The sequence below is a fragment of the Sebastes umbrosus genome, chromosome 4 (genome assembly GCF_015220745.1).
Source record: "Sebastes umbrosus isolate fSebUmb1 chromosome 4, fSebUmb1.pri, whole genome shotgun sequence".
Classification (NCBI taxonomy): domain Eukaryota; kingdom Metazoa; phylum Chordata; class Actinopteri; order Perciformes; family Sebastidae; genus Sebastes; species Sebastes umbrosus.
In genome coordinates, this window is record NC_051272.1 from 23,046,004 (window position 1) to 23,072,638 (window position 26,635).

Below are 26,635 nucleotides of genomic sequence, written 5' to 3' on the forward strand. Positions count from 1 at the left end.
CAATACCAAATCTTTGTCTCTGTTGGCAACAAAGAGCATTCTTATAATGCAGTAACAGTGCAGCCTGGTATGAATCAATTCACTGTACAGAAAACATTAACAAATGAGCCTGTATAGAATCATGCATGGCACATTACTGCTTACATCAGGGTGTAATTACAGCATCCAGCTCTTCACTCCTTTTCCCACAAACCCTCCCTGAGGATCTGCCATCAGACCACTTAAAGGTAACCAATGGGAATTAACTTTGCCAGCCATGGAAACAAGAGACTCATCTCCTGGCATGACACAACTAATCAATACTCGTAGTACATAAATACAATGGCTGTCTTGCTGATATTACCGAGCTATCCTTCTCATCAGGAGAATGTATACACTGAGTACAATGACCACACCTTCCAGTCTTAACACCGGCTGCATCTAACATCAAATAACACATATTTTGATTCTTCCCTGAGCAACAAAGCCTCACTTTTGATGTTCTGTAAATCATCTGAGAAATGTGTTTAGTTTAGAGAACGAATAAAAAATATAGTGTCATTTTTCATGGCAATAATGATTTTGACACTTGAACTGAACCTATTTCACAAAGTTTATTTGCATGAAATTGGCTGGTCTTATTGTCTACGATTAGACTAACTGCACTGGGAAGGACCTGTGAGTTAATCACCTAATAAATTCACAAGTAGTGGACATCTATTCAGCTCGTGTGTCTCTACACTATTTATATTCTAAATGTATATTATGCTTGTATAAATCCCATGTTTCATCATACTGTACTTGAATTTTTTTGTGGCTGAATGCACAGCTTAGAACTCCGTAGATGGACTTCAACAGTGTACCGTGCTGCACAGCAATTTCCACTGAGTACTACTCCCAGTCATTTTCACGAGTACAGTAATTCTGGAGTCTGTATCGTATTTTTGCATTATAAATCAGCCAGAAAAAGGCAGAATGCATTATTTAGAGGCGCTACAGGAAATTCTTCTGGGGCTAAAGCCCCTTAAAATAGGTCTGGTGACGCCACTGCCTGGCAAAAAAAAAAGCCCTGAGTGATTTTCTGCTGCTCTCTTTACGTGGTCAAAATACATTTCCTATCTTCGGTCTTCACAGACACATTCATAGCTTCATTTGAAAGGTGAGAAAAGTGAGAGGGGACTCGACCTGAGGCTTTCTGCGCTCACTTAATGCTTGAGTGCCCACTGATTATGAACTTTTTAGTGAGGAGCGACAGTCAGAAGATTTGGCTTTCATGCTGCATGGCATGGAGGGGGGGAAGAATGATGAGAGACTGTAGAGTTAGAGATGTGTGTGATAGAGCAAGGTTGGCATGTATGCTATGGAGACAGAGAGAGAGAACGAGCAAGAGAGAGAAAGAGAGAGATTAATGAGATATAAATCAAATCAGGTCACTTCTTGATAATGCCAGCAATCTTGCAACAGCTCCAAATATAAACCAGAATTCTTTATGGATTCCAGTGTGGGAGGGATACCCACCGCATGCATGCAAGCTTTTCCTTCTTTCCAGCCTCACAGCATAAACATGCAGAACATACCGTGACTAGTGCACTGAATAGATTGGATGACGGTCACATGGGGATATTTTCGCGATGCAGTCATAGTTTGCATACAGTGTTTTGTCACTGTTTATCTCAACCAGTGTATTAGGAGTTCACTGGGGTGAAAACAGGACACATCTTCCCCCTTAAGCCAGCATCAGGGACTGATGTATATCTGCTGAGACAGTTGTGTTCATATTTTGACGCTTTTCAGCGAGTCAACAGCTCTACTTCTATATTTGCAATTTAATATATTTTTATTGAATTTATTGTTTTGTCTTCTAGATGACACATTTTCTCCCGCCTTCTAATCTAATTGGCAATATCATCGCGATCATGCATAAATGTCACAGATTGTTTGTCTTCATTAAAAGCTAAAACGGTAAGAAATATAACTTCTACGAGGCTAATAAAAGAGAGTATTTCTCTGTAATTAATTTGTCTGTATTTATGATAGTCCGTCTCTTTTGTTTATTGGTCTTTTATTTATTTGTCTCTATGATACTTCATAATAAGTTCATTTAAAGCCTGCAACATACTGACCAGTTGTGCAAGTAATTTATTTCAAATTACCTCCTGCGGCACTCTCATTTCAGTAATTAATACACAGCGGTAAGCAACAGGAGTAGAGGGCTAGAACGAGCCTTTCTCAAGAAAAAGCATGTGTTAAGCTCTTTTCACATACACACAAACTATTAATATTTAACTAAGTGTTTCATCTGCAGAGAACCTTTTGATCCCATTCACATAGCACCAACCACCTACACACGTAAACACATCAGCAAACTTGCTTAGCAAGCTGTATATAATCTGACGATGATAACTGAATATGCACTAATTAGCCGGACTATTTACTAACAGTTATTTTGGTCAACTTTGACTGTGGTTTCCAACCAATCGATGCATAAAGCTGCATATTGGCATTACACTGCGTGTGAGTGAAGAGATATACTTGTCTTTTCCATGCCTCTTGTATATCTACATGCTACTACTACATAATATATACTGTATAGTATAGGTACACAAAATGTCATATTACTGTTTGTCCATTATTCATCACAATTAACTGCAAATTAATCGCACATTTGGTATTTGTTCAAAATGTACCTTAAAGGGAGATTTGCCAAGTATTGAATACTCTTATCAACATGGGAGTGGACAAATATGATTGATGATATGATATTATTCAAATGTATGTACTCTATATATTTATTATTATAAATCAATTAACAACACAAAACAATGACAAATATTGTCCAGAAACCCTCACAGGTACTGCATTTGGTATAACAAAATGGCAAACTTAAGCACAACAGGCACAGTGTGTCAGTGTGCTGACTTGACTATGACTTGCTCCAAACTACATGTTATTATCATAAAGTGGGCATGTCTGTAAAGGGGAGACTGGTGGGTACCCATAGAACCCATTTTCATTCACATATCTTGAGGTCAGAGGTCAAGGGATCCCTTTGAAAATGGCCATGACAGCTTTTCCTCATCAAAAGTTTGGAGCGTTATTTAGCCTCCTTCGTGACAAACTAGTATGACATGGTTGGTATCAATGGATTTTATTTTTATTTTCTCTTTTTTTCACTGTAGCTTTAAAACTGAGCCTGCTACAATCTCCGGAATATCGGTTGCATTAAAAAAATATTGGCGTTAAAACGAAGTGACATTAACGCGTTATTATCGCGTTAACTTTGACAGCCCAAATTCGTATAAATGTTCAGCTTTATTAACAGCAATATTGCAACCTTTTAGAGCATTCATGATTATTGTTTTCTGCATTCACAAGCTGTTCGACCAGTGTACAGCTGATATTATCTGGCAATTTTGATGAGTTGTTCTGTTTTCTCTCTATTTTTGCACTGTCCAGTTTGTATCTGACTATTATGGTATCTGACTTTCAGTAGAGTTTCATAGTTGAATCAATGAACATACTTAATATAGACATGTCTTAACAGTGTTGTCAGAGCTCACTGTAGTATCAGTTTTTGCTACCACAACCTACTGTTAACCCTATAACTGCAAGTGTCAGTTTTGGCTTCACTGTAAAACTCAAAATATTATTATTGTAGTCCATCACATATGCACATCAGATGTGTATCAATTTTGTACATTGCAAAAATTGTATCCATGTAAGTACAATATTTGTAAACTCTGTAATCCCATAACGTGTGGCTGTATGAATTATATACAGCTGTACCCTTCTTTTCCACAGCTTAAGATACAGATCAATGTACTGATTCTGAGCCACTATAAAATAAAGTGTTCAGGATTGTCGAGAGAAAATAAAAAACTGAAAATGGTTATATTGTAGCTCTTTTTCAGTGTCTTTTGTTTTAACCAGCCAAGTGAGACAGACAAGCTGAGTACTTTGAATTGGTGCTAACTAGCCAAGTGAGACAAACTGACAGCTGCTCCCCTGCCCACAGCCTGACATGCTTCCACTCACAGCTTGTCTGTCTCATCCATAACAAGATGGTAAAATGAATTTGATTCATCTAACAAACACCGATTTAACCGGCAATCAGCGCTTGGAAATGTATTAGGAAGTTACTGTACAAATGAAGCTAGAAGCTTAACTGTGTTGGGCGAATTCAACTATACCTGCACAAATCAACAATTCTAATCCCATATGTGTGTGAATTTTCAAATGAGTCTTGATGAACTCCTTGGTCCTTCAATTACATAAATCCAGTCCACGCGCGCTTTGTATATGTATATGTACCTCTGAGGTTCTGTCCTCCAGGTGCTATGTTTGATGTTATTTGCTTCCTCTCAATTTGCATTTTGTGTGACCACGGAAGAAGCAGAAAAGGGCTTTGCCAGCTCATTAACATCAGCACACAGTCCTAATTGGAAACATATAACATGAAGGGCAAAAAAAGAAAAGAAATAGGCATTAGTAGAGGAAGACGCAAGTTAATCTAATGAGCCGCTGTGACGTCTGCTACAAGCAAGCATTTTGTCTCAGCTAGTCTGCCTGTTAAAGATTTTATGTGTCGCCAGCTAACACTATCACCTCACAGTTCTTACTCTAAAAGTATATGAACGGGCATTCAGAGACAGCCTTCAGGAAAAAAAAAAAAAGTTTTAGATCAGAATGTGACCTTTTGCCTTTATTTTCCTGTCTTTATTTTGGTGTATATAGACAGAAAGAGATAGAGGAATAAAGCAGTCAGAATTTAACTGGGAATTTTGTGGTTAAATGGCATGCATTTTAACCACATGGCCACCGGACGCCTCCAAGCAGTCTTACTTTTAATTACCACTGTACTCAGACAATAAGCTCATTTTCTACAGACTGCTGTGTTTATCCAACTGTTTATTGGACTTAACTGTGTTAATTCAAAAACCTTAAATTAACTTATTTGGTTCTCAAGGGTTGAAAACACAAATCCATAAATCACTTGGAGACAAATGAGGAGGAGGGATCCATTTGGCCATTACTCAGAAACAAAAATCTTTGTGTAGTTCTACAATTCTACAATTTCATTTAGCAGACCCTTTTGTCCAAAGCAACGTACAAGCATGGATCTAAAAAGGAGGTAACAACGTGAGTAAGTCAAGTCCGATCGGACACAGGTACCGACAGGCATTGCACAGGGTGTATAGAAGCAGATTTCTTTTTTTTTTGTAGTTTAGTTCTGAACCTGCGATACTCTGCAACTGTCTGTTATACTGAGAACCAAAAGTGGAAACAAGGGTCACATACTATACGGTATGAAGGGCTGAATTAGTCTGCTTCCCCTTGGAATATTAATATTACCTGAATGGACCTTTATTTGCATGTCATTTTCGCCATAACAAAAGGGGAACCCTCTTTTGCAAGCTTTGATGGTCACATGCAGCTGGGAAACTCAAATGTTTTTGTTGAACAAAATCTAAGGAACAGGAACCATTAAATTAATTAAAGATGCCCTCCAGGCATGTTTGAAGACATACTAAGATTCTGCTTGGAATAATAATTTGAGTCTGATGTGTTTTATTTTCCACAAAAACATTCAATTACCTGGTTAAAAATTCTAAAAATCTTCTCCTTATCCCTCAATGAAAATTCAAGAATCTATGAATATGTAAAAATGCTGCAGTTTAACTACTAGACAAAATATGTCTCATATGGAAAAGTCCAAGTTTCAAGTTTCCACATTACACTTGTATAAGTTGCATACCGGACCATAGTTGGCTGCAAACTTGCCATTGGCTCTACAAGTTTTAGTTTTGAATAACAACTTTTTGCCACCTCATAAATAAAGTGTTACCTGTCAGTTTTTCTCTCCTCAAGTTCCCCCAGTGCTTCTTTATGAAACCATACAGTATGTCGCGGGTTACAATGACGCATCTTTCTCTATTTTTGAATGGGGCCATTGTTGGTGATGATGCTTTACTTGTGAGTCAACATCGCAGTATTTCCTGGAGAAGGTGGTGTGTCACCAGAGTGTAATGAGGATGGTGTATCATTACTACAGGGCATCACACTTGTTATTCAGGTGTGGACCACTTCTACACAGAGACAGAGCAATTGGCCTCCCCCTCAGTCAGAAAATGACCCCCCCGAGCGACACATTTTCCTGATAAATGAGCCGCAGTAATTTCAATTGGCCTCTTCGGACAGAAGGGATCAACCAGGAGCTTGATTAGGGCCCGCTGGCATTGAAAACACATGCAAAGATACATAATGTGCATCTGCATGAGCTGGTACACACATCGGTCTACTCTCATTCCCAGGGCGTCAAATACCAGCGCTTTGTCACGCCCCGCATCGTGTGATACTGGCGCATGAGGCACCTTTTAGCATCTGTATGAGATGCACCGAGCTTTCAAGTAACTACAATGTAAACCTAATCACGTCAATATTAAACACTCAGAGAAAGTGGTTGGGGAGTGTGGTGACGTAGTTTAAAGAGCAAAAACACACACACAGGGTGGACGTGAGGGCTGGTGGATGGGTCCAACAAACTCAGGGCTTTCATCCAGGAGACCACTGTTTGGGTCCTGTGTGAAACCAGCCTGTTGTTTGTCTTTGCATTCACAATGTTAAGTTTCACTTTCACTTTACAAACACAGTAAGCACACACACACACACACACACACACACACACACACACTTAGATAAGTATGGGAATGCACGCATCTACCCTGTATCTATCAAATTATGTTCCCATACAATAAACTGCATTCTCAAATAAGTACGGGTTATGGTCACAGTTTGAGTGTTAATGGTGTAAATTGAAACAAAACTAGGGATGTCCATAATTAACCGTTTAACCGTTAACCGACATTAAGCATTTAACTGATTAACGCTATCGGTTAAAACGGTTAAAAGAAATGTTTATAATTAACTCAAAAGCTGAGCGGCTCATCTCTTTAAGGAAGAAAGCTGGTCCACCTTAACAGCCCACCTTAAGAGGCATAGCCGGAGTTGCAGGATACAGGAAGTTGGCTCCGGTCTCTGGCTCGCTTGAACGGAGCGCAGGAGTTGTAGTTTCGTAGCATTTATTCACCGACAAATAAACTGTACACACACTGCTACACCTACGTTCACAGCTGTAACGCCACCAACAACCTCACACTCACTGCCAACACACACACACGATCTGTTGGAAACTCGCTAAAGTTACACAGACTACGTGTGCGGCGGCGAGCCTCTGGCGATGCTAGAGCTGCTAACGTAGCACAAATACACATTGTTTGTTGGCCACTCGCTAAAGTTATGCTGGGCAGACAGAATGTCGCTACGCCGGGCAGACACACAGCTGACAACCTGCTAAACTAAACTAAATGTGCGGTGGCGACTTTTACTGGGAAAATGGCTGCATGTCTGCGACACTACATGCAGCATCGTAGCTGATAAGTTAACGCTCCTGAACGGGTGAACTGGGGACTCCCGTCAACGAATATCTGTTGTGCTCCTGCAGCTGGTACGAGGCACAAATCTTGTCGGTTAACGGTTAATAATTGGTTAACGAGGGTCGTTATCGGTTGAGAACATTTTTCAAAATGAGCATCCCTAAACAAAACAAAACAAAAGACGCAACAAAACTACTTAGTAAGGTTTAATGTTTTGGCTTGAAATGACTACGTTTGTTACATAAAATAAGTGAATGCTGACCTTTAGCTTCACATGGGACACAAACAGCGGTCTCCTGGGTGAAAGTCCTGTGTTTGTTGACCCATCCATCACCCTTACCTCCTTCCTATGCGGAGTTCCGCGGACTATCATTACACACGTATTACGCCAAAAACTAACCTAATCCCCGGCAAAAAGCGGTTTCCCTCGAAACGTAATTTACAATGTAGTTTTGTTGTATGGGAACGTAATTTTTGGTCAAAATACGTAAATGCAAAAGTTCACACATACATAGAGTATAGCACAAGTATCTACAGAAGAAGAACCATGGGGACTATTATGATAACTGATAAAAATGATTGTGATTTTAATCTGCTTTATTCCTTCCTGCCCAGTATGTCGATTCTCAATATTCCTGAAGGAAAAACAGGATTTGTACCAACTGCACAGATTTTCAGCAGAAGGTGTTTATCCATGTGAGAATTTGTCTGTGGTGTGTGCTTTTAGCATGTGAAAATCTTTACAAGCTGTGTACGTGACAGCCTTTTTGTTTCACAGTGAGCAGCATGTTGACGGTGGGGGCTTGCGGGTGACGAGAGGTATTGATAAAATCATGCTTCACCCTGTGAGCATTTCAGAGAGGCTGTGTGGGCAGAAAATGGCCGCTAACTACTACTCTTCAGGGACGTGGGATAAAGGAGTCTGTCTGTTATACTGCTGTTGCTCCGTTGTCCGGTTGCGGTCAAGGTTAGCGTGCGTCAGTTCGAGTGTGACCGAGTCGTGCAGAGGTCGTTTTGAGGCCACGAACCCGGACATCCAGACAGTGCAGTCTGTGATTGAGCCTGGAGCTTGAGCGAACACGTGAGATAAGAGGGAGATAGAGATGATATCTACAAACCCGAGGCAAAACCGGAGGCTACAGTGTAATATTATAAAGTGTAATATAATAACATCTGTAAGATTGAATACGTGAATTATTTTCATCGGGATATAATTCTTGTACACTTATAATCCTTTTGTATACTTACAAACACTACACTGCTCTCCTTCTCTGCCCATATGACTGATTTGAACTTCTGTTCAGCGTTTACATGTTCAAGGACACATGCTTGTAATGTCTCCTTGATTGATGTGTCGGTATACCTGTAACATCAGTTGGTATGAAGGTCAGCTGCTAACGTAATGTTGGCTAAACAACTGTAAGATGAAAAATAAGTGTGGTAACAATAACCATTGTTATAATGGTAACAATGAGAGTGGGGGGACCTCTGGTGGTTTGGAAACACGTCATTACAGTACATAATTCTTTCTAACAAATTGATCTCTATCACCCATCTTGATTTACCTGAATATAAATGGATGCTTGAGGGGGGAAAATTATTATTTCATGAGATAAGAAATACATACTGTATGTATGTGTGTGTGTGTCACTAAAAATGCCAACAAATAGATTGTGTGCCTATTCAGGGTTTAGGAAGTTTATACTTAGTATTTTGTCATGCTGGAAGATTGTAGGATTTGTATCAAAATTGCAGTTAACAGTGGAAGACTAAGAACCCTTGTTTAGTTGACAATAACACCACTGTTGTTTCTCTTATTGATTAGATACACCCAAGAAAGAACAGACAACTGGCAACTCCTCAGCTCTGAATTTCGGATCTCAGTTTTTGCTGCCGTTAAAATGTTTCTGACCAGTCAAACGATTGCATTTCTTTTATGACCTCAACATACCACCTACATTTGTATTAAATTAACTTTATATTTTGATATATTCTGACACAAAAAGATTGGGAAAATACTTGACAGTATATTAATGAAACGATAAATGAATTAAACGGAAGAGTGTCCTCGCTCTTTCATACCAGGCCCTATTTGTTAACCTTCTCCCTTTACAAAAATCTGCTTCAAATTCATACACACACTCTATCCTAGTTTGGAGATGCTCACAACCACATTTCAAAGGTTAATTCACAGATTGAATAGGGGAGAGAAGGGAAAGTGGCGGTCATTTCACTTAATGACATTATAACTTTCTGCAGTTGTAAAGAATTGTAGGATATTACATTACAAAACAAAAGTTATGATTTTCTAACCCTAGTTCTATAAGAATAGGTGGAGCCCTCTAATGGACTACATGGGTAATACTCTCCTCCAATCACAAGCATGCATTCGCCCACATTCGCCAATCAGGACGTACCTACCTGAATACTTGCTGACCCCACAGGCAGCACTGCTGTCTGCTATCCTTCATTCTCCTCAGCGAGTGGCGTAGGAGCATCAGGGCCCCCTTGATAGAGGGCTCCGCCTGTGCTTATAGAACTAGGGTTACAATATCGTAACCTTTGTTCTTTGTTCGTAACTCACACAGGCTCCTCCCTCTTCTGGATTCTATGGGTACAGTGGTTGGAGCCCGATGAAGGCACGCCCTGCCGCAACATAACATCAACCCAACCGCACTGATACTGATCACCTAGAGGTTAGTCGCTGCGGCCCACATCCTTCTTTATAACCTAGGCTGCTACAGCATAGGGGGCCCAAGCCAACACAGTTAGTACGCAATTGAACTGAGTAGAGCCATGGCATAACCCTGCATGGACCAAAAAGATAAGCAGTAGACACACTGCACACCACATTCAGTGGGCAAATCGGCATGTGCTGCCTTTACATACTGTTGGGTCCGCATGTATTCGAGTAGGCATGTCCTGATTGGCGGGCTACAGGTATGCAAATTTTCAGTGGGCGAATACTTGCTTTGGATTGGAGGAGAGTATTACCCATAGAGTCCAGTAGAGGGCGAAGCCTGTGTGAGTTAGAACCATAGACTGTATATAAATATGGACGACATGACAGCTCCCAAAAAGTGAAGCCAAAACTTCTTGATCGCTCCCTGGCGGCTGGCTGCAGTATAGGTCATAAATCCCGCCTCATCCATGTTAGCGGATGGTACATGGACCAAACTAAAAAAGTCAAAGTAATCGTCAAATACATTTTTCCCAAAGTTGGTTTCTGACATTTTAGGTAGTTCTTATCATGCCATGCTTCACTTCTGTACAGTGGGAGGAAGTGAAGACGCGTCGTCCATTTTCTAATTGAATGATGCCAATATTAAAGCTAAGAACAGTGAAGCTCAGACTAAGAATTGTAAAATAATAGTTGTGATAGTCCTGTGAATCATGATGTTTTTTCATTCAATAACACATCACCACATGTGAATACACACGCTTGGGAACAACAACAAACGTGACATTTTTAGAGGAAATAAGAAACATGTGAATTGATTCAACTGCACCAATTCAATATAATTTCCATGAAGAAACACAATCTACCGCCCCATTGGGACGGATATAAAGGGTGGATAAAATAAGAGAAACACCACATGAAAAGGATCTTTGAAGTAAGTGAATCACAAAAGCAACTACTCATGCAAGTCATATCAAATAAGATGAATGCCATCAAGCTTTTAAAGAGGTCTGACAATCATCACTTGGATATGCGAGTTTCCACAGCAACGTAACTAAACTGAGAGACCATGAAAGAGGCCAGACAGTAAGTGCCTGATTCGCTTCTGCATCGGCCGTAAAAACTCCAGAGTGATTTACTGTGGCAGGGATAACAGACGCAGAAATTATGACAACATTTGGCCAACACAGACAAACAGCATCATCAGCCTAGAGGAACAGTGGTTGCAAGTAAATGCTCCCAGACACTGCGACAGTAGTTCACACCGAAAGTGGAGCAGACGTGCAGTGGAAGTTACATGCATGATTTGCAGCAGGGTTGTTCACACCAGAGGCGTATTTCTGTGTGCAGTCCAAAAGCACCTCTTTGTAAAAAAAAAAGAAACGACAAAAAAAACTGCCTGGCACAAAGGTGAAATGTCTTGTGAAAATAGACTTCTGACAGTGAGAGCAGAGGTACCAGCACAGAAACACTGCTGAGAATCATAAAGTTCTTCTTATTTTTCCACTTCGGTAACTTTTTATCATACATTTCCTCCACAGACTTACTCATGCGTCAAAGCAGCCACGTGTCATTTCTCATTCAGTGCAGTGCTGTGATTGGGTGAAACCATTGTATAAGACCTATGAATCAAATAGTTTCTAAACACTTTAATCCTTCAGTCACAGAGCTGATATTCATTTGGCGTTTCATAGTTCACAATCAGAAATAACAGTAATACATTTCTTGGTTTTAAATTGTATTTTTGTGAGTCCATTGCACTCAGCAATGCCAAAACTACAGCTGGAGGTTTATGGGCTGTAAGCATAACTCTGCACCACATGTGGGCGACTACAGTGTGCATCTGCTACACGCAGTAATAGAACTTAAAATTATAGCTAAAAAAAATGCAAAGATATTGCCTCGCTGATTAAAGCTGCAGTGGGTAGAAATGGAGCAAATATGTCCTCCGGTGTCCTCCAGTACTCCTAATGGCATCTGCAAGTTTTCACAGACTGGAGGAAAACCACCAATCAGAGCCCAGCTGGAGCCTTGCCGTCTCTGAGCAGCTGTCAATCACTCGCAAACTCCGATCAATATTATATCAATATTCTGTTACTGTAATGTCTATTTCTCGTTTCAAATGTTTTCAAAAACATCTTGTAGTGTACTGTTTAGCTGTAAAATGAGAAAGTTTGTGACCCTCCAACCATGTTGAGATCAGTTGAGGAAATACCAAGCACCGCTCACCAGCTGGAGCACAGCCAATAGGGACGCTCAATAGGAACGCTCTCTCTCTCTGAAATGACCTGTGATTGGCCAAAGTCTCCCGTCACAGGCTCGATTTTTTAAGCCTGAAAACAGAGCCATGAGGAGGTGCAGAAGTCTAGTTTTCTCTCAGAACACTTGAATTACAATTTGCTGAAAGGTTATTATGGATTTTTTGCCAAATGGTGCCAAAAACATTCTGCCTATTAAAGCTTTAATCAACACAGTCATGACACAGGCTCAACAAAAACTTTTACTGTCTCTCACAAAGTTACTATACACAGTATTCTGGCCTTGGATACATAATAACAAATAGCATTCCCTCATAATGTCCTCATTTTCCAAAAATGACTATTCCCATAGACAACCTGCTAAACACTCAACAGATCTACAAATTATTCAGTTTTTATGGATTGAACATACATGTTCAATAATGCAGACTTGCAAGGTGTTCCTGAAAGAACAAGAGGTGTTCTCCTCTTAAAGGGGCAGTGTGTAGGATCTGGCGGTATCTAGCGGTGAAGTTGGAGATTGCAACCAACTGAAGCCTCTCCCGTGTGCCAAGTGTGTAAAAGAACTATGGTGGCCGACGCAAAAAAGCGAATGGCCTTCTCTAGAGCCATTTGTTGTAAGAGTAGTGTAGGTAATTTGGAGAACAGCCAGTGCTTAGAGTGTGTGTACGAGGGAAGTGAGTGGTGAAGCAAGAGAGAGAGACGGCAGCGGCGACAGGAGCGAGTTACGTTATTGACTCCGGCCCAAGCAAGAAAAGTTGACAGTGTTTGGTTTGTCTGTTCTGTGTTACTGTGGAAACATGGCAGTGCAACATTGCGGACTCCGTGAAGAGGACCCCCTCCCTATGTACATATAAACGGCTCATTTCAAGGTAAGGAAAACACGACGATTCTTATTTTCAGGTGATTATACTAAAGAAAACATACTTTTTAATATGATGTTCCCTTTCTGCCAATAGATCCCCCTAATTGTTACACACTGGTCCTTTAAAGTAAAGCCCAATCACTCAATAACACAATCCTTGTTCCTCTGGGATGACATTTCATTGTCATTTAATTTACAATATACAATTGTGTAATGTCTTACACAATGTAAGATGCGGATGTTTTTTTGACACCTGACTATCATTGAGCAAACATATGATGATTTAAAGGTGCATAATGTATCTGGGAAAGTATTCAATTGCTCAGTTGTGAAATAGCTCAAATAAATTGGGAGAGAAATTGAAATAGTGTGCAACCCATTCATTCAGCCATTCATTTACTTTCCCTACTAAATCCCTTTTCATGATCACAGGGGGCTGGAAGCTAATCCCAGCATACATGGAGCAGAAGACAGAGAAACACGCTGGTGATTTATAGTTTCCAATCCACCCAGAATTAGACACCTTTGGACTGTGTTGTGTTCCCACACTTTAAGAAGTGTAGTTTGCTGAGGAAATAAGAGTGATTTATTCAGGGCGAGTGGGAAAAAGCCAGGTGTATCCACACCGAAGTAGTTACTTTCTTCCTCTGCAGCTCTTTTTTTTTTTTAATGGCTGAATATGATTTGATCAAAGGTATGAAATAGAGTACGTTCATATTTAGAGTTTAGATTGAACACATTCATTTCTGACATGACAAACAAGCACAAAACACGTTTTGTTTTTCAATCTTTGAGCTTCTGATTTGATCTAATTCAGTTCTTACTTGCCAATTCAATCACAGCTCCAAGGGGTTCTGGTCATCCTCATGTTATCTTCCAATCCACCGTAAAGCTGTCCCTGAAAATACAAGAAGGCAAACTGTAAGAATACTTTAAAAACAGATTTACAGTGATACAGTCTGTGGCTACTCCGTTTCATGGGCTCCATGGAATACAGCCCATGAATAATGCACTGTTTTGGAAAGATTATGATGTATCGACTCGACTACCAAAAAATGCAATTTTTTAAACCCCCAGGTTAGAGTACATCTAATTCAAAATTCTCTTTACTGTCTCTAAATAATCATTGAGTCATCTTGTTGGTTTTCCTTTCAACCACTTCCTCAGCACTCTCTGCTGATGCTGATATTTTAGTGCCTTTGAGAACCTCTATCTAACACGAGGAGCTTTACAGTACGCCACTGTTAGTCAGAAGAGCTCAATCCCCAGGGACAAGGGGACAGTCAAAGCCATAACACCTCACAAACACACACACGTGTAGCCTGTACACACAGAGACAAGTACACACACAACACCGAGGACAGACCCTGCTGAATAAATTATGGGGGACAAAAGCAAACGGAGATAAAGCGCTCCATCTCGCCCGCCATCCATTAGTGCAGAGCAGGAACTGCGAGTGCAAATAAGCGCGTGTTTGATCCACGGGAACATTATTGTGTGGGTCTATCGTGACCCCAACCTTTGTTTTAAGATAAGGGTTTTGCTGTCTCAGTCTCATTTATGCAGCACTGCTGCCAGGGAGTACTTTTTTCACGCCCGGGTGACGCAGCAGAGCAGACAGCGACCTGGTACAGCACCCACTCAAAGTGGCCACGCTCTTAATTATGCCTAACTTTAAGCCTTAATATAATTTAAACGGGTGAGTTATAAAAATTCACCCCCTGTACAGTTGTGATGAACGGGGGTATTAGCTATGGCTGTAAACATGTTTATTTCTGCTCTAAAGTCGGGCATTTTAACATGGGGGTCTATGGGGATTGACTCCCTTTTGGAGCCAGCTTCAACTGGCCATTAGAGGAACTGCAGTTTTTGGCAAATAACAATAAAAAAACTGGCAAGTTTACTTTGAAAGGAAGTCCTTGGTATAGGATGGCAGTCTGGGAAACACCTGAGGCACTCTGATTGGGAATTCTAAATCCTTTATGAAGACATGGATAACACCCACCAACGGGTTTCGACTCAACAAGTCTTCATCAGAGTGTGTCAGTTTTTGGCATTTTCACATTGGCTTCATTCATCAGCACTGGAGGTTGCCGCTTGGGCAAAAGCTATATGAGGCTTTGGCTAGGATCAATTCATTGTTGTTTTTTTGTCTTTCCATGAGATTTTTTGACATTGTGGAAAATATGGAATATCACCAGACTGATATGTCTTGCCAGTCTCCAGTCTCAAGCTCTACAGTCTTTAACTATGGGACACATGCATGGAAACATAATGGTACAATGAAAGAAAGAAATAAGACTAAATTATTCACAAGCTGTACAGGAACAACACATTTACACGACCTGGTGAGTGACATAACTGATACGATTTGTAAAACAACATGAAGTGCAGCACAGTAAGTTGAGGAAGAAATTCTTTCTGGCTGAAACTTCACTAAGAATGACAAATTATGCCCACAGATAGCGATGATAGATATGGGCTTAGCCGCTGTAATCATTATCATTGTTGTTATTATCAACAACATCAATATTACACACACACGCACACGTACACACACACACAAAACACCCCCTGGCTTTCCTCCTCCTTTGACAAAACACTGCATCATTGCATTTTTCAAAGCTTGTCTCAAATCAGAATGTGTCTAAAAGATGTATGTTCTTTCTAATTAAGAATAAAATCTGTGCTCAAACCTTAAACATGCAGGCAGTCTGGTCTGTCAGAGACAGCAGCTGCTTCAATGGTGGTTGGGTCTTTGTAGGATAAGGACAGATAGGAGACAAAGTATGATTTGCTTCCTTATACTCTTTCTATATTGCAGCATTTGTTTTATTTAACTACAGTGTTAAGTGCAGCAGGTAGTGTAATAACTTTTAGAATGAACCGCAAGCATTACAATTTATCTAAAAAATCATGAACATTAATATAACTTGTTTCAACTGTATCATAAATTTATAGTTACAGTTGTAGACTTAGTGTAGGAGAAGACTTTCAGCTGCATCATTGTCTATGGGATCTTGGTTTTAATGGCGATATTGCCTTTGAAATTTAGATTTTCTACTTTTTTTATACTATACTTTTTTTCCTTTATTGCATCTCCATTGTAATCTCCATGATAATAGTTTACTTACAATTTACTCATATTTCTTAGCTTCTTACCTTTAAAAAGAGACCAGATATATGCATATAAGCCTTATGGTTGAGGAGCTATTCCTGATTCATTTTAGGTAGGCGTTTTTTTTCCAAGTGGAAACCACACAATTCAATAGCAGCGAGCCATTCATCCCAGATAAAGGGAGAAATCAGGCTGCATCAGTCCAACCAACATATGACTTTCATGTCACTGCCACCGATTTAAAAAAAAAAATCACATCCAATGAAAACAGGCAGCAGGTTGATCCTAGCTATTCTCTACATGGGGCAGAGCGTGGTGCCTTTTGAAACTCTGAATCACAAACATTAAACATCACAAACTGTATAGTTAAAATAAACTGAAATGAAAATCATAGCACCTACGTTGCAGCAATTACCTTCCCAGACACATATTATTGCCACCCCATATTTTGCACGAACACCAGAGCAGCATTTATTATCTCATCACATCTTCGGCATCAGTCAGTCCAATAAACTTCTAGTCGTATCTTTAGGGGTCTGCAAGACATCAAAGATCTGCTCAACCATTTGTTTTTTTGTTCACTCTTTATCTACCATGAACTCACAGAGATAAAGTCCTACTCTGGAAGAGTAGTAGTCCAACAAATCAAGACTAATGTCGACGCCTTCTGCTCCAGATCGCAGCATATTTTGACCTGCAGGTCACACTACATCACCCACTGGAAATGACCAGAAATGCATGTCAGGATGAATCAATTGGCTGCACAGCCACTCGTTCAATTAAGATCTTGGGTGGGGGGTGGTCAGTGTGGTTTGCAGTGTGGTGAGTACAGGCTCCCAAAGGAGCAGTAAGTGCTGAAATCAGCTCAGCTGCGCCTGCCATTTGTCATTATCTAGTGGTAAATCCATCTGTGTCTGGTAGAAGACCCTCGCCAGGCCAGATTGCTAAGTGGCCATGAGACGGTAAGGGAAATAGAAGGATAGATAGATAGATAGATAGATAGATAGATAGATGAGTCGAATGTTAAAATACACACTGTTGTTGTTAAGTTACATACAGAATGGCTCTATCCCAACTGAGTGTGCTGGAAAAGGCAGAGAGATCATATCAATAAGTTTAAAAAGATCCATGAAATTTCTAAGGTTTGCTTTGACATGATACAGAGATTCCAAGCCATATTTTCCATTTAAAAAAAAAAAATGTCTTACGCAGACGATGGTGACGAGATAAAACAAATTAACGGACTTTAAAGCAGGCATTAGGATGGAATACAATTATCTGGAACAAAGAATGCAATTTTGTAATTCTCTCAATTACATGATCTGTGACTTAATTAAATTAGAATGCGGCTAAATCAGTACTTTAATATGATTTTAATTAATACACGTCTCAGCTACGTACACCATTCGTCAGTAGACAATATGAGAGCTCGCAGGCTTTTTCAGGCACATTCTGTTTATCTCTGTGTGTTTGTGCGTGTGTTTGTACAGGAATGCATGTGTCTGCACTGTATCATGGATTTACTGTCAATAATCACTGACAACTACAGACAAATATGCCGCCATACTGTATTGTTTAACCAAACTGATTCAGAAGCAGTGGACACTGTTGCCAGATTTTTCTTATTTGTAATTGGCAAACTGGTGCAAGCTGAGGTCTATTTATTTTAATAGGACGGCTTCGTGTACTTCTTCCCAGGATGACACAAAACATTGCTTGTCTACAAGTCCAATGGAATTGAAATGGCTGTAGGGCTGAAGGGATAACAGCAAAACATTATACAACATGGACTGCCGCATGTAGCGTCGTGCCCGAACATATCATCCTTGCCGTACATTTGTTGTCAACACGTGTTTTAAAGACATGCTTTTACCGACCTCGGTTAGCACCGCTGTTCAAAATTCTGCTGCAGAGAAACTCATCGCAGAGTGGAATTAGTGCAATCAGGGGAGATATGGAATTAATATGTCTGATTAAGTGCCTGACTGAATTAGCATTTGGAGTCCAAAGAGAGTTCAAGCAAGAGGGGAGGGATGAGATATGTTCTGCAGGGAGGAAGAACGGCTGACAGGGATATGGAAGGGAAGTAGAGTAACACAAGACACAAAGGGGGGGTTTACTGTGCATAGAAGATTCCTTTGGCTCTTGGTTTCACTCCGGCTAGTCTTGTCTCTTTGATTAATAATTTTTGACAAGGAAATGTTCCTTCTCCTCATCTGCATGTGAAATGGATCCATAGTCACCCTCCTGTCGTATGTTTCCACCAGCTGTCGGTTGTTCGTGACGGGAGAGGTAATTGGTTCGGCCCCCCGTCAAAAATGTTCTTCTTTCGAAGACACTGCGATCTGTTTTCATGAAGACCCTGTCATTAGGGATAAGAGAGCTACATGACGACGCTTACATGGAGAAGAAGCCGTTAAGGGTGGCACAGAGGGAAATATTCAGAGGGAGGCAAACAGGGACAATGCCAACACTCAAAGAGCAGAGGCAAAAGTCAGGCAAAAGGTAGTTTGAGGAGAAGCAGGGAAGATGAAAGACACAGACTCCATGGTTAGCCCCAGAGAGAGAGAGGAGTAAATTACCAATATGAAATCTCTCCCCTCGAAATGTCTGACTCTCATATGAAAGGCTGGCAGAAGCCTCTGAAGAAAAATGCATGAGAACGGATGCTATGCCACATCACGGTGATACAGGCAGCAGAACACACTAAGCTAATAAGAATATGTAATGCAAATCAATGCGAAAGCAACCTGAGATTGTACAATTGGGAAGAATAACTGTGTGTGCGGTTTAAGACTAAAATTTACCAAAAAAGGAGACATGATCACTCTTAAAAGACAGGGAATAAGATAAATGTAGTGAGGTAAGAGGAGAGGGCAGAGAATAAATTGTAAGGTATGGCTGAGAAATGAAAGCTCTGAGCGAGAGAAAAGGAGAATACAAATCAAGAAGAAACGGCAAAGTGGTATATAGAAATCTTTGGGGCGAATGAGTGTGATATGTGAGCAAGGAAGGTGAGAGACATACCGAGAGGGGAAAAAAGGAAAGGATTAGGGAGGGCGGTGGAATATTTCTTTTGATTATCATTATGATTAAATTTCCTGGTGTGAGGGACATCATGGTGAGTCACGGGGTGTGTCGGTCTCCAGGAAGAGATGAGAGCAGGAGCTGAAGTGGCTATCGTGCTGCACCATCAAAGGAACGGGGCAAACTGACAAATTAGAAAGGTATTTTCTAATTTTCGTCTTCTGTTCTCTCTTCAGATTTTACTAATTTGGATTTTACTCCAGGAATTAAATAGATGCAGGAACGGATTCTTGGTAGACACATTAATCTGTTTTTATGATTAAAAGCCTGTGTCTAACTACGCTATAAAAAAAAACAACTCTGAAAATCTGGATCTTTAAAGGGAAACTTTGATGATTTTCAACCAGTTTTGTATAGTTGCAATGTGGATGGTATGTGCAAATGTACGATGTTCAGCAGGAGTGCCACCTCTTAGTCGATTAGTTGCCTAATCAGTCGTTTTGGTCTTGGTCGATTGTCGTTTTTTTATGCTTTTTTCATGCTGAATGACTTGCTCCAAGAAACTTATGAGCACATCTTCGGTAAACACAAGATTTAAAGTGTTGCTTTTTGTATAATTCTTCTTAACGCAGTTTTACAGATCTCTCAATTAAATCAACAAATTGATTAGTCGACAAAATCGTATGAGTGTTAGTCGACTAAGAATTTCTTTAGTCGAGGACAGCCCTAATGTTATCGGCACCTGGAGCTCCTCATGATGCGAAACGCGTCATTTCGCACCATCCTTTTGTCGATGGAATTTCACCGGCGGGTGAGCGGGGAGCTCCAGGTAACGGGAACGCATATGAAAGCCAAACATTGTTCACTTGCACATACCACCCACATTGCAATGAAACAAACCCGGGTTAAAAATAGTCAAAGTTTTCCCTTTAAGTGTTTAGGCAGTAAAAGCGTGCAGACTTAACTGCATAAAACATTTAATAGTTTATTGTGTCAGCACAAGCATAGTTGATTTTGGTGACCCCATCCTCACCTTTTGTGTAGCACTACTCTCTTAGCTGTGGTTATTCATGATGCATAAAGGATGAACCCTCCTTTTTTTGGTGACCCTATGACCTTTCTTCTAGCATTAACGTCAAGCTAATGTGTCTAGCTGTTCCCAACAAATGCCAAAATATAATCCACAAAATTACATGAAATTTACTAAGTGAATTTATGAGCAGCGGAGGATGTACTCGTTCCGTTTTTACATTATTTCCATGAGATTTTATCTGGTTCTACAATCCATTACACTCTCAACTTTTAACTTTAGACATAAAAAAACAAATTCTGCTTTGAATAATTGTGGTTTCCAGAGCATAAATCATGTTCTCGGGTCTCTTTTGTATTCTGATCTCACTGTGACTTCCTGACTAAACAGAGCTTAACTGACTGACAGCATCTGTTTATTTCTAATATGCAGATTGCAACATTTACTTTGCACATCTGTGCTCTCCAGAGGATGAACCCTTTTGACTTAAGTGATCCCATAACATTACCTCTTGTGCCACGATGTGTTAACATTGCAAATAAGAAATTTTATAATTTCTTAATATATTCATGATTACAAGGAAGATAAACCTATTTGATTTTAATGATCCCATGACATTTCCTGTCCCACTACCCTGAGGGGAAACTTTACATTATATTACATTTTCCTTTATCAACTATTTTCAAATAGCATGGTGTAATGAGCATACTCCAGAGACGGCTGCAGGGCGTGAGACGTCAGTATATGTTTTATGTGTGTACGGGTGTGTTCATTTGTGTCTACACCATTGTCTATACAGTATGCATGCATGAGTGTAGATGAACATATATTTGTTTTTGCAATAAACGCCACAATTTTGCTTTGAAAAATCTAACCTTTCACTTTTTCTCAGCCTCAAATCCCCCATTGCAACACAGTTCACAGGCAAGCCAGCATAACACCCTCTCTGCATGCATGTCTGTTTCCACATGCTAAGACAATTCTTCACCCAGCTTTCTGAAAAATCCACGTGGACACATTTCATTGTGATGTGCGAAATCATGCAAAAGGCTTGTCGTCAGGCTACTGCTCCGCACCATGCAAGAGAGTGAGCATAATGTACAGGAGGAGCAGCAATCCCGTTCCCCGTTGGGCTCAATGCTCGGGATCCTAAGCGGATTTACAGTGCGATATCAGCACTAAGCAGAGCGTTCATTACAGGTATCAGGAGTTGAAGTTGATAGTAGAGTTAAGAAAGGAAAATGCTGACGTGCTACCAGAGAGAGGATGTAATATGAAGGCCAGATTATAATGCTGAACATTATCGTCTTAAAGGCAGGCAGTGGAATAGAGAAATAGAAAGAGAGAAGAAGACAGGTAGTGAACATCTTTATATTAGAATATGTGTAAATGTGCATCTTCCCGGAGCCAAATTCTAAAACTGTTGTGATGACTATGCAGCAGTGGAGGCTGGTCCATAGAGGCAGAGGAGGTTGCTCCTCCTCTATTTTTGAGAGGCAAGAGGGAGATCAAAATATAAAAAAGAGTAATTGGTTGAAATGAATCATTACCAAATCTTAGTATCATTTACAAAATATTTTTTTTATCTCTTCTTTGGAAAAAAAAATCATTATTTAAATTCTAATTAAAATGCTTCAATGGCGACACCTGCAGGGCAGACAAGAAAGTGGTGTTTGGGGCAAGGGAGGACGGGCTGGTGCTGTCCTCCCTTGAGGCGGGACCTCTTCTATCGATTCAATGTATTTCATTTTTTTCATGCTTATCTGTGATTGGCCAAAACACGTAAAATGACGCTCCAACGGAGGTCATCCTCCCTTGGCTTGTTACCAATCAACTACCAGCAGAATACAAGATGGACATCGTGTTGGTCCAATGATAATGTCCAAATGTCATCTTCCATCTCCACCATTGTATTGTACGTGATGAACTGGCAGTAAAGTATCAGACAGCAGCATATTAGGAAATGAATTATAACGTGTAAATTGTGAACTACTTTTAAACACATAACAAAACAAATGCTTTTTTATTTAGGCCTTTTTTGTGTTATCAAATGAAACAGTTAGCTTGTTGTAGCAGCCCTGAAGGACCCGGTGGAGCAGTCTGTCGCCCATACCGAGATCCAGTCCAGGAGTGCAGCGTGTCAGACCGCTGCACGCCATCATATTGCGCCCTGGGACAGCCTGGGCAGCTGAGCGAGGGTCGATGCTGCCTGGGGCGCGCAGCAGGAGGAGTGGATGGAGAGCTGGACCCACAGTGACGTGTGGCGGCCCGACGCCCATGCTGCTCTGGATCCCGGTGTGGGTAACGGACTGCTGTACGGGCAGCAGTTTACAGACAGGCTTCTAGTGACACATTACACACACAAGGTTCATTCTCATCCTGATGCTGCAGTGATTGTTTTTAAATCTTGTAATCCATTGTTTTACTTGTTAATGTTTCATTTTAAATAAGAAAGAGATAAGAAGACATAAGAGATAAGTAGCTAACTAGTGCAGTAATAATAATAATTTATATAACACTTGTCAAACTTAAGCGCAAAGTGTTTTCCGGATTAAAAGATTTACAGAATAAAAATTTTAAACTCAATATCCCATGTATGCCCCCCTTATATGACAAACACAAATTAGGAATATGACAGCACATATATCAAGCAGCACTGAGCCCATACATAAAATGAAAGTGCACGCGCAAAATAAGAGAAATAACTAAATAAAATAACATGACATCATGGGTTGGTTTTCCTCCCATCCTCCCCAATTTTTGAGTCACCAGCCGCCACCGCTATGCAAGACATGTAAAGTGTAGAAGAGGAAAATGTTCGTAAGAGATGTTTAACATGCGTATTACAAGAGCATGACATGTGCCGGCAAGCGTAGCAAAATCATTGCTGAATTAATAATAATGCTGGATGTATTATGCATTTGTGTACAAGTACAAAGTGGACAATCAAAACCAGACATACACATTTCCTCTACTCTGCTTTTTTGCATGAAAGCCCAGATAGAAGCATCAGATAGCAGGGAGCCCTCGTCATGCACAATCGGCCATGAGTCTCTCTCTCTCTTGACGAGGCCATCAGCCTTACAGCGCCTTCCAGAACAATCTCGAGCCAGACTAGCCTTTAGCTTTCAGTGCCTGGCAGCACCAGCTGCCATGCTCTGCCAGTCGTGCTTGAACAGGGAGCAAATGCTCCATTGCGGAAGAGATAAGTAAATGTTACTTATTCCGTATTGTACTATGCACCTTGACACAAGCCGATAACACACGGGCTTGAAGCGGACAGGACTCATAGGGGAGGAGGTAGGAGGATGCATCTAATACTTCAATGTGTGAGTCATCATGAAGCTGAATGTGCTTAAGTGGGCAGGAATAAATACAGGAAGGATGATGCAGGGTGAGTGTTAAGTCATGTTCTTAAGTTGTGGTCACTTTATTTGTTGGCAAAACCCTCTCTCTTGTGTTGATGAACGGACTTACATGTGAGAATATTTCAAATATAATACAGTATTGCACTGGTTTGCAATTGGAGATGGTTTCTAATACTGTATGTACACAGTGAATAATTCATGCTCACCATGCTGTAGTTAGCGCGGGAACATTCAGTACAATTAATATTTCAAATAGTGTTTCCTTAAGCAACATGAACATGCTGTGGTCATCTACATCTAAAATACATACGGACATGTGACAGTGTGTGAAGAAAGACCGAGTTAAAGAGGGAAGACAGAGAGATAACTGCATGGAAAGTGAACACCGCTCTTGGGGAAAGCTCTCTTTCTCTCTCAGAGGAGAGGGAGGCCGTCTGAAGAGGTTATTTATTTTTCATCTGGAGATGGAAACTGAAGAGCGGTGGGGAGAGCCCCAGCGGAATTACTGACTGGAGATGTACCCTCCCGGGGCTACTGTCTCTCTCTTCTCCCTCTTTCTCCCACTCCCGCTCACTTTCCATCTCCCACCTTTCTGATCTTCACCAGAGAGCTGCCACTGTCTCTCTGGGAGATGGGGGAAGAGGAGAAGAAAAAGGGGAGCCGCTCATTCTCGATGCCATCTTTGCCTGCCTCACAGTCAAACTCTATTCATCCCACACTCCTGTGGTCTGCAGAGCTGCGCTCGGCTTTGCTCAGCTGTAGCTGCGTCGAGCGAGCCGAGCCGGAGTTGTTCTTCAGGCTCCTCCCAGGCTTGTCTATCTCAATGTGGGAAGCAACGCTTCTTATCCCAGCCCTCCTCATTAACAGCATTCCCATCACACACCAGAGTCATTAAAAAAGCCACTTGTCCTCCCCCCATCCCCTCTGGTGTTTTCCTTTCATCATTCTATTTCGCTGTTCGGATGAACCGGTGGTGTGAATGTCTTGGCTGACACCTTTACTCCACCAGGACCAGAGTGAATTATTGGGAGGCAAAGAAGTGGGGCTACATAATCTCTGTAAGGCCGCCTCTCCATGGCCTTTCCAGGCATCTTTGTGTTGTCATGGGAGCCCATGAAAGGCTTCCTTTCTACTCCCTATTTCTCTTAATGAACAAAGGTGTCAAATGCATCCCTACATTCAGGTCATTTGGGAGGTTCCCCATAGCTTACAAAAGTCAAGATACTAAAAATAAGAGTGCTGCAGAAAGTATGCAAGGGAACTCATACTTTCAGACCGATGTCAGGCAATCCCTTCCCCTTTCTACCATCTAGGGAGGGATCCGGGCATTGTGTCAGAGCAGGTTTTCAGCAAGCACATAATTAGGATGACATTGTTGCTACAGTACAGTAAAGTGCTCCTCCGCAGCAAAGCTCCTCTGTAAGAATTTTTCACCTGGCGAGAGCGTGATACTCCAGGATGTTTGCCATTTCCATGCGACTTTCTTCCACATTCTGACTGCCGTGCCACTACACAAACCCACTCTGGTATATCGTATTTTATACGACGGATAAAAACAGGATGAGTAAACCATCACACGCTTTTACATTTCTATGGAGGGAGAGAGACAGAGTGCATGTACGAGACTAATAGAAGACCTGCTGCAAGAGTAGAGAAGGCTTTGAATAGGGACACAGTCTTCATTATTCCTCAAATAGAAACAAGCCCAGCCTCTGCTAATCTCCCTCACAACAGTAACGAGAAAACGGACTCGGCTTCCGCCGCCTCTCAAAGCCACGAGCCGACAATGGATGTAGAAGAAATCAAATTTGCACCCCCTACGCGATAACCTCCTTATTTTCTTCTTCTTCCCTTCGCCTGCCCTTCCCTTCGCTTTCCTCCCTCCCCTCTATCTTCCTCTGCACTCCATCCCGCGCCTAGTTAACTTCATTGGTTGGAGGGGAAGAATGCTGAGGATGCAGGACTAAGGAGAAACCAGCATCAATTAGACTCTAAAGTGCACTTTATTTTTTTGTCCCCACCCCCCCCATGCCAAATTAAATTATGCTATAAATAAAGAAAAAAGCGCAATGGAGAAGCAATGAACTTTAATTATCAAAGCAGATCCTCAGCATGGGTCACTGCTCACTCCGGTTCACCGTGTGCTCTCACGCTTTATATGTGCTGGCTCTGGGGCCACTGATTGGATCTGGTCAGAGATATACATTTCACAAAATCAGTCTCCCGTTTAATGATCAAACCTATCCGGTCAGGTGTCAAAGCATTTGTCCCTACGAACAACCTCTAATTATACACAACATGCTTAAAAGAAGAAATCATACCTCTTTTATGAAGTGATATTCAAACTAGGGCTGTCAATCGATTAAAATATTTAATCGTGATTCATCACCGCATATTTTTTATCTGTTCAAAATGTACCTTAAAGGGAAATGTGTCAAGTATTTAATACTCTTATCAACATGGGAGTGGGCAAATATGCTTGCATTATGCAAATGTATGTATGATTATTACTGAAAATAAATGAATAATACAAAACAATGACACACAGGATCTCACAGGTACTGCATTTAGCATAAAAAAATGCTCAAATCATAACATGGCAAACTCAAGCCCAACAGGCAACAACAGCTGTAAGTGTGTCAGTGTTCTGACTTGACTATGACTTGCTACAAACTGCATGTGATTATCATAAAGTGGGCATGTTGCCAACATTTAGCGCAAGTTTGAAGTGTTATTTAGTCTCCTTCCTGGCAAGCTAGTATGACATGGTTGGTAACAGGTTGCCAACAATTCTTCTAGGTTTTCTAGTTTCATATGATACCAGTATGTTCTCTCTAGCTTGAAAAACTGTGCCCGTTACAATCTCCGAAAGATCGA

At 40.8% G+C, this 26,635-nt stretch overlaps 1 protein-coding gene across 2 annotated transcripts in view; it reads right to left on the reverse strand.

Annotated features, from left to right (window-relative positions):
- lrrc4ca (leucine rich repeat containing 4C, genome duplicate a) overlaps window positions 1-26,635 on the reverse strand; it is a 188,727-nt gene that overhangs the window by 11,227 nt on the left and 150,865 nt on the right. For both annotated transcript variants that reach the window (XM_037767592.1, XM_037767591.1), the window contains one exon: window positions 14,040-14,113. The gene's annotated coding sequence lies outside the window, so the exon portion shown is untranslated. The remainder of the gene's footprint in view (window positions 1-14,039; window positions 14,114-26,635) is intronic.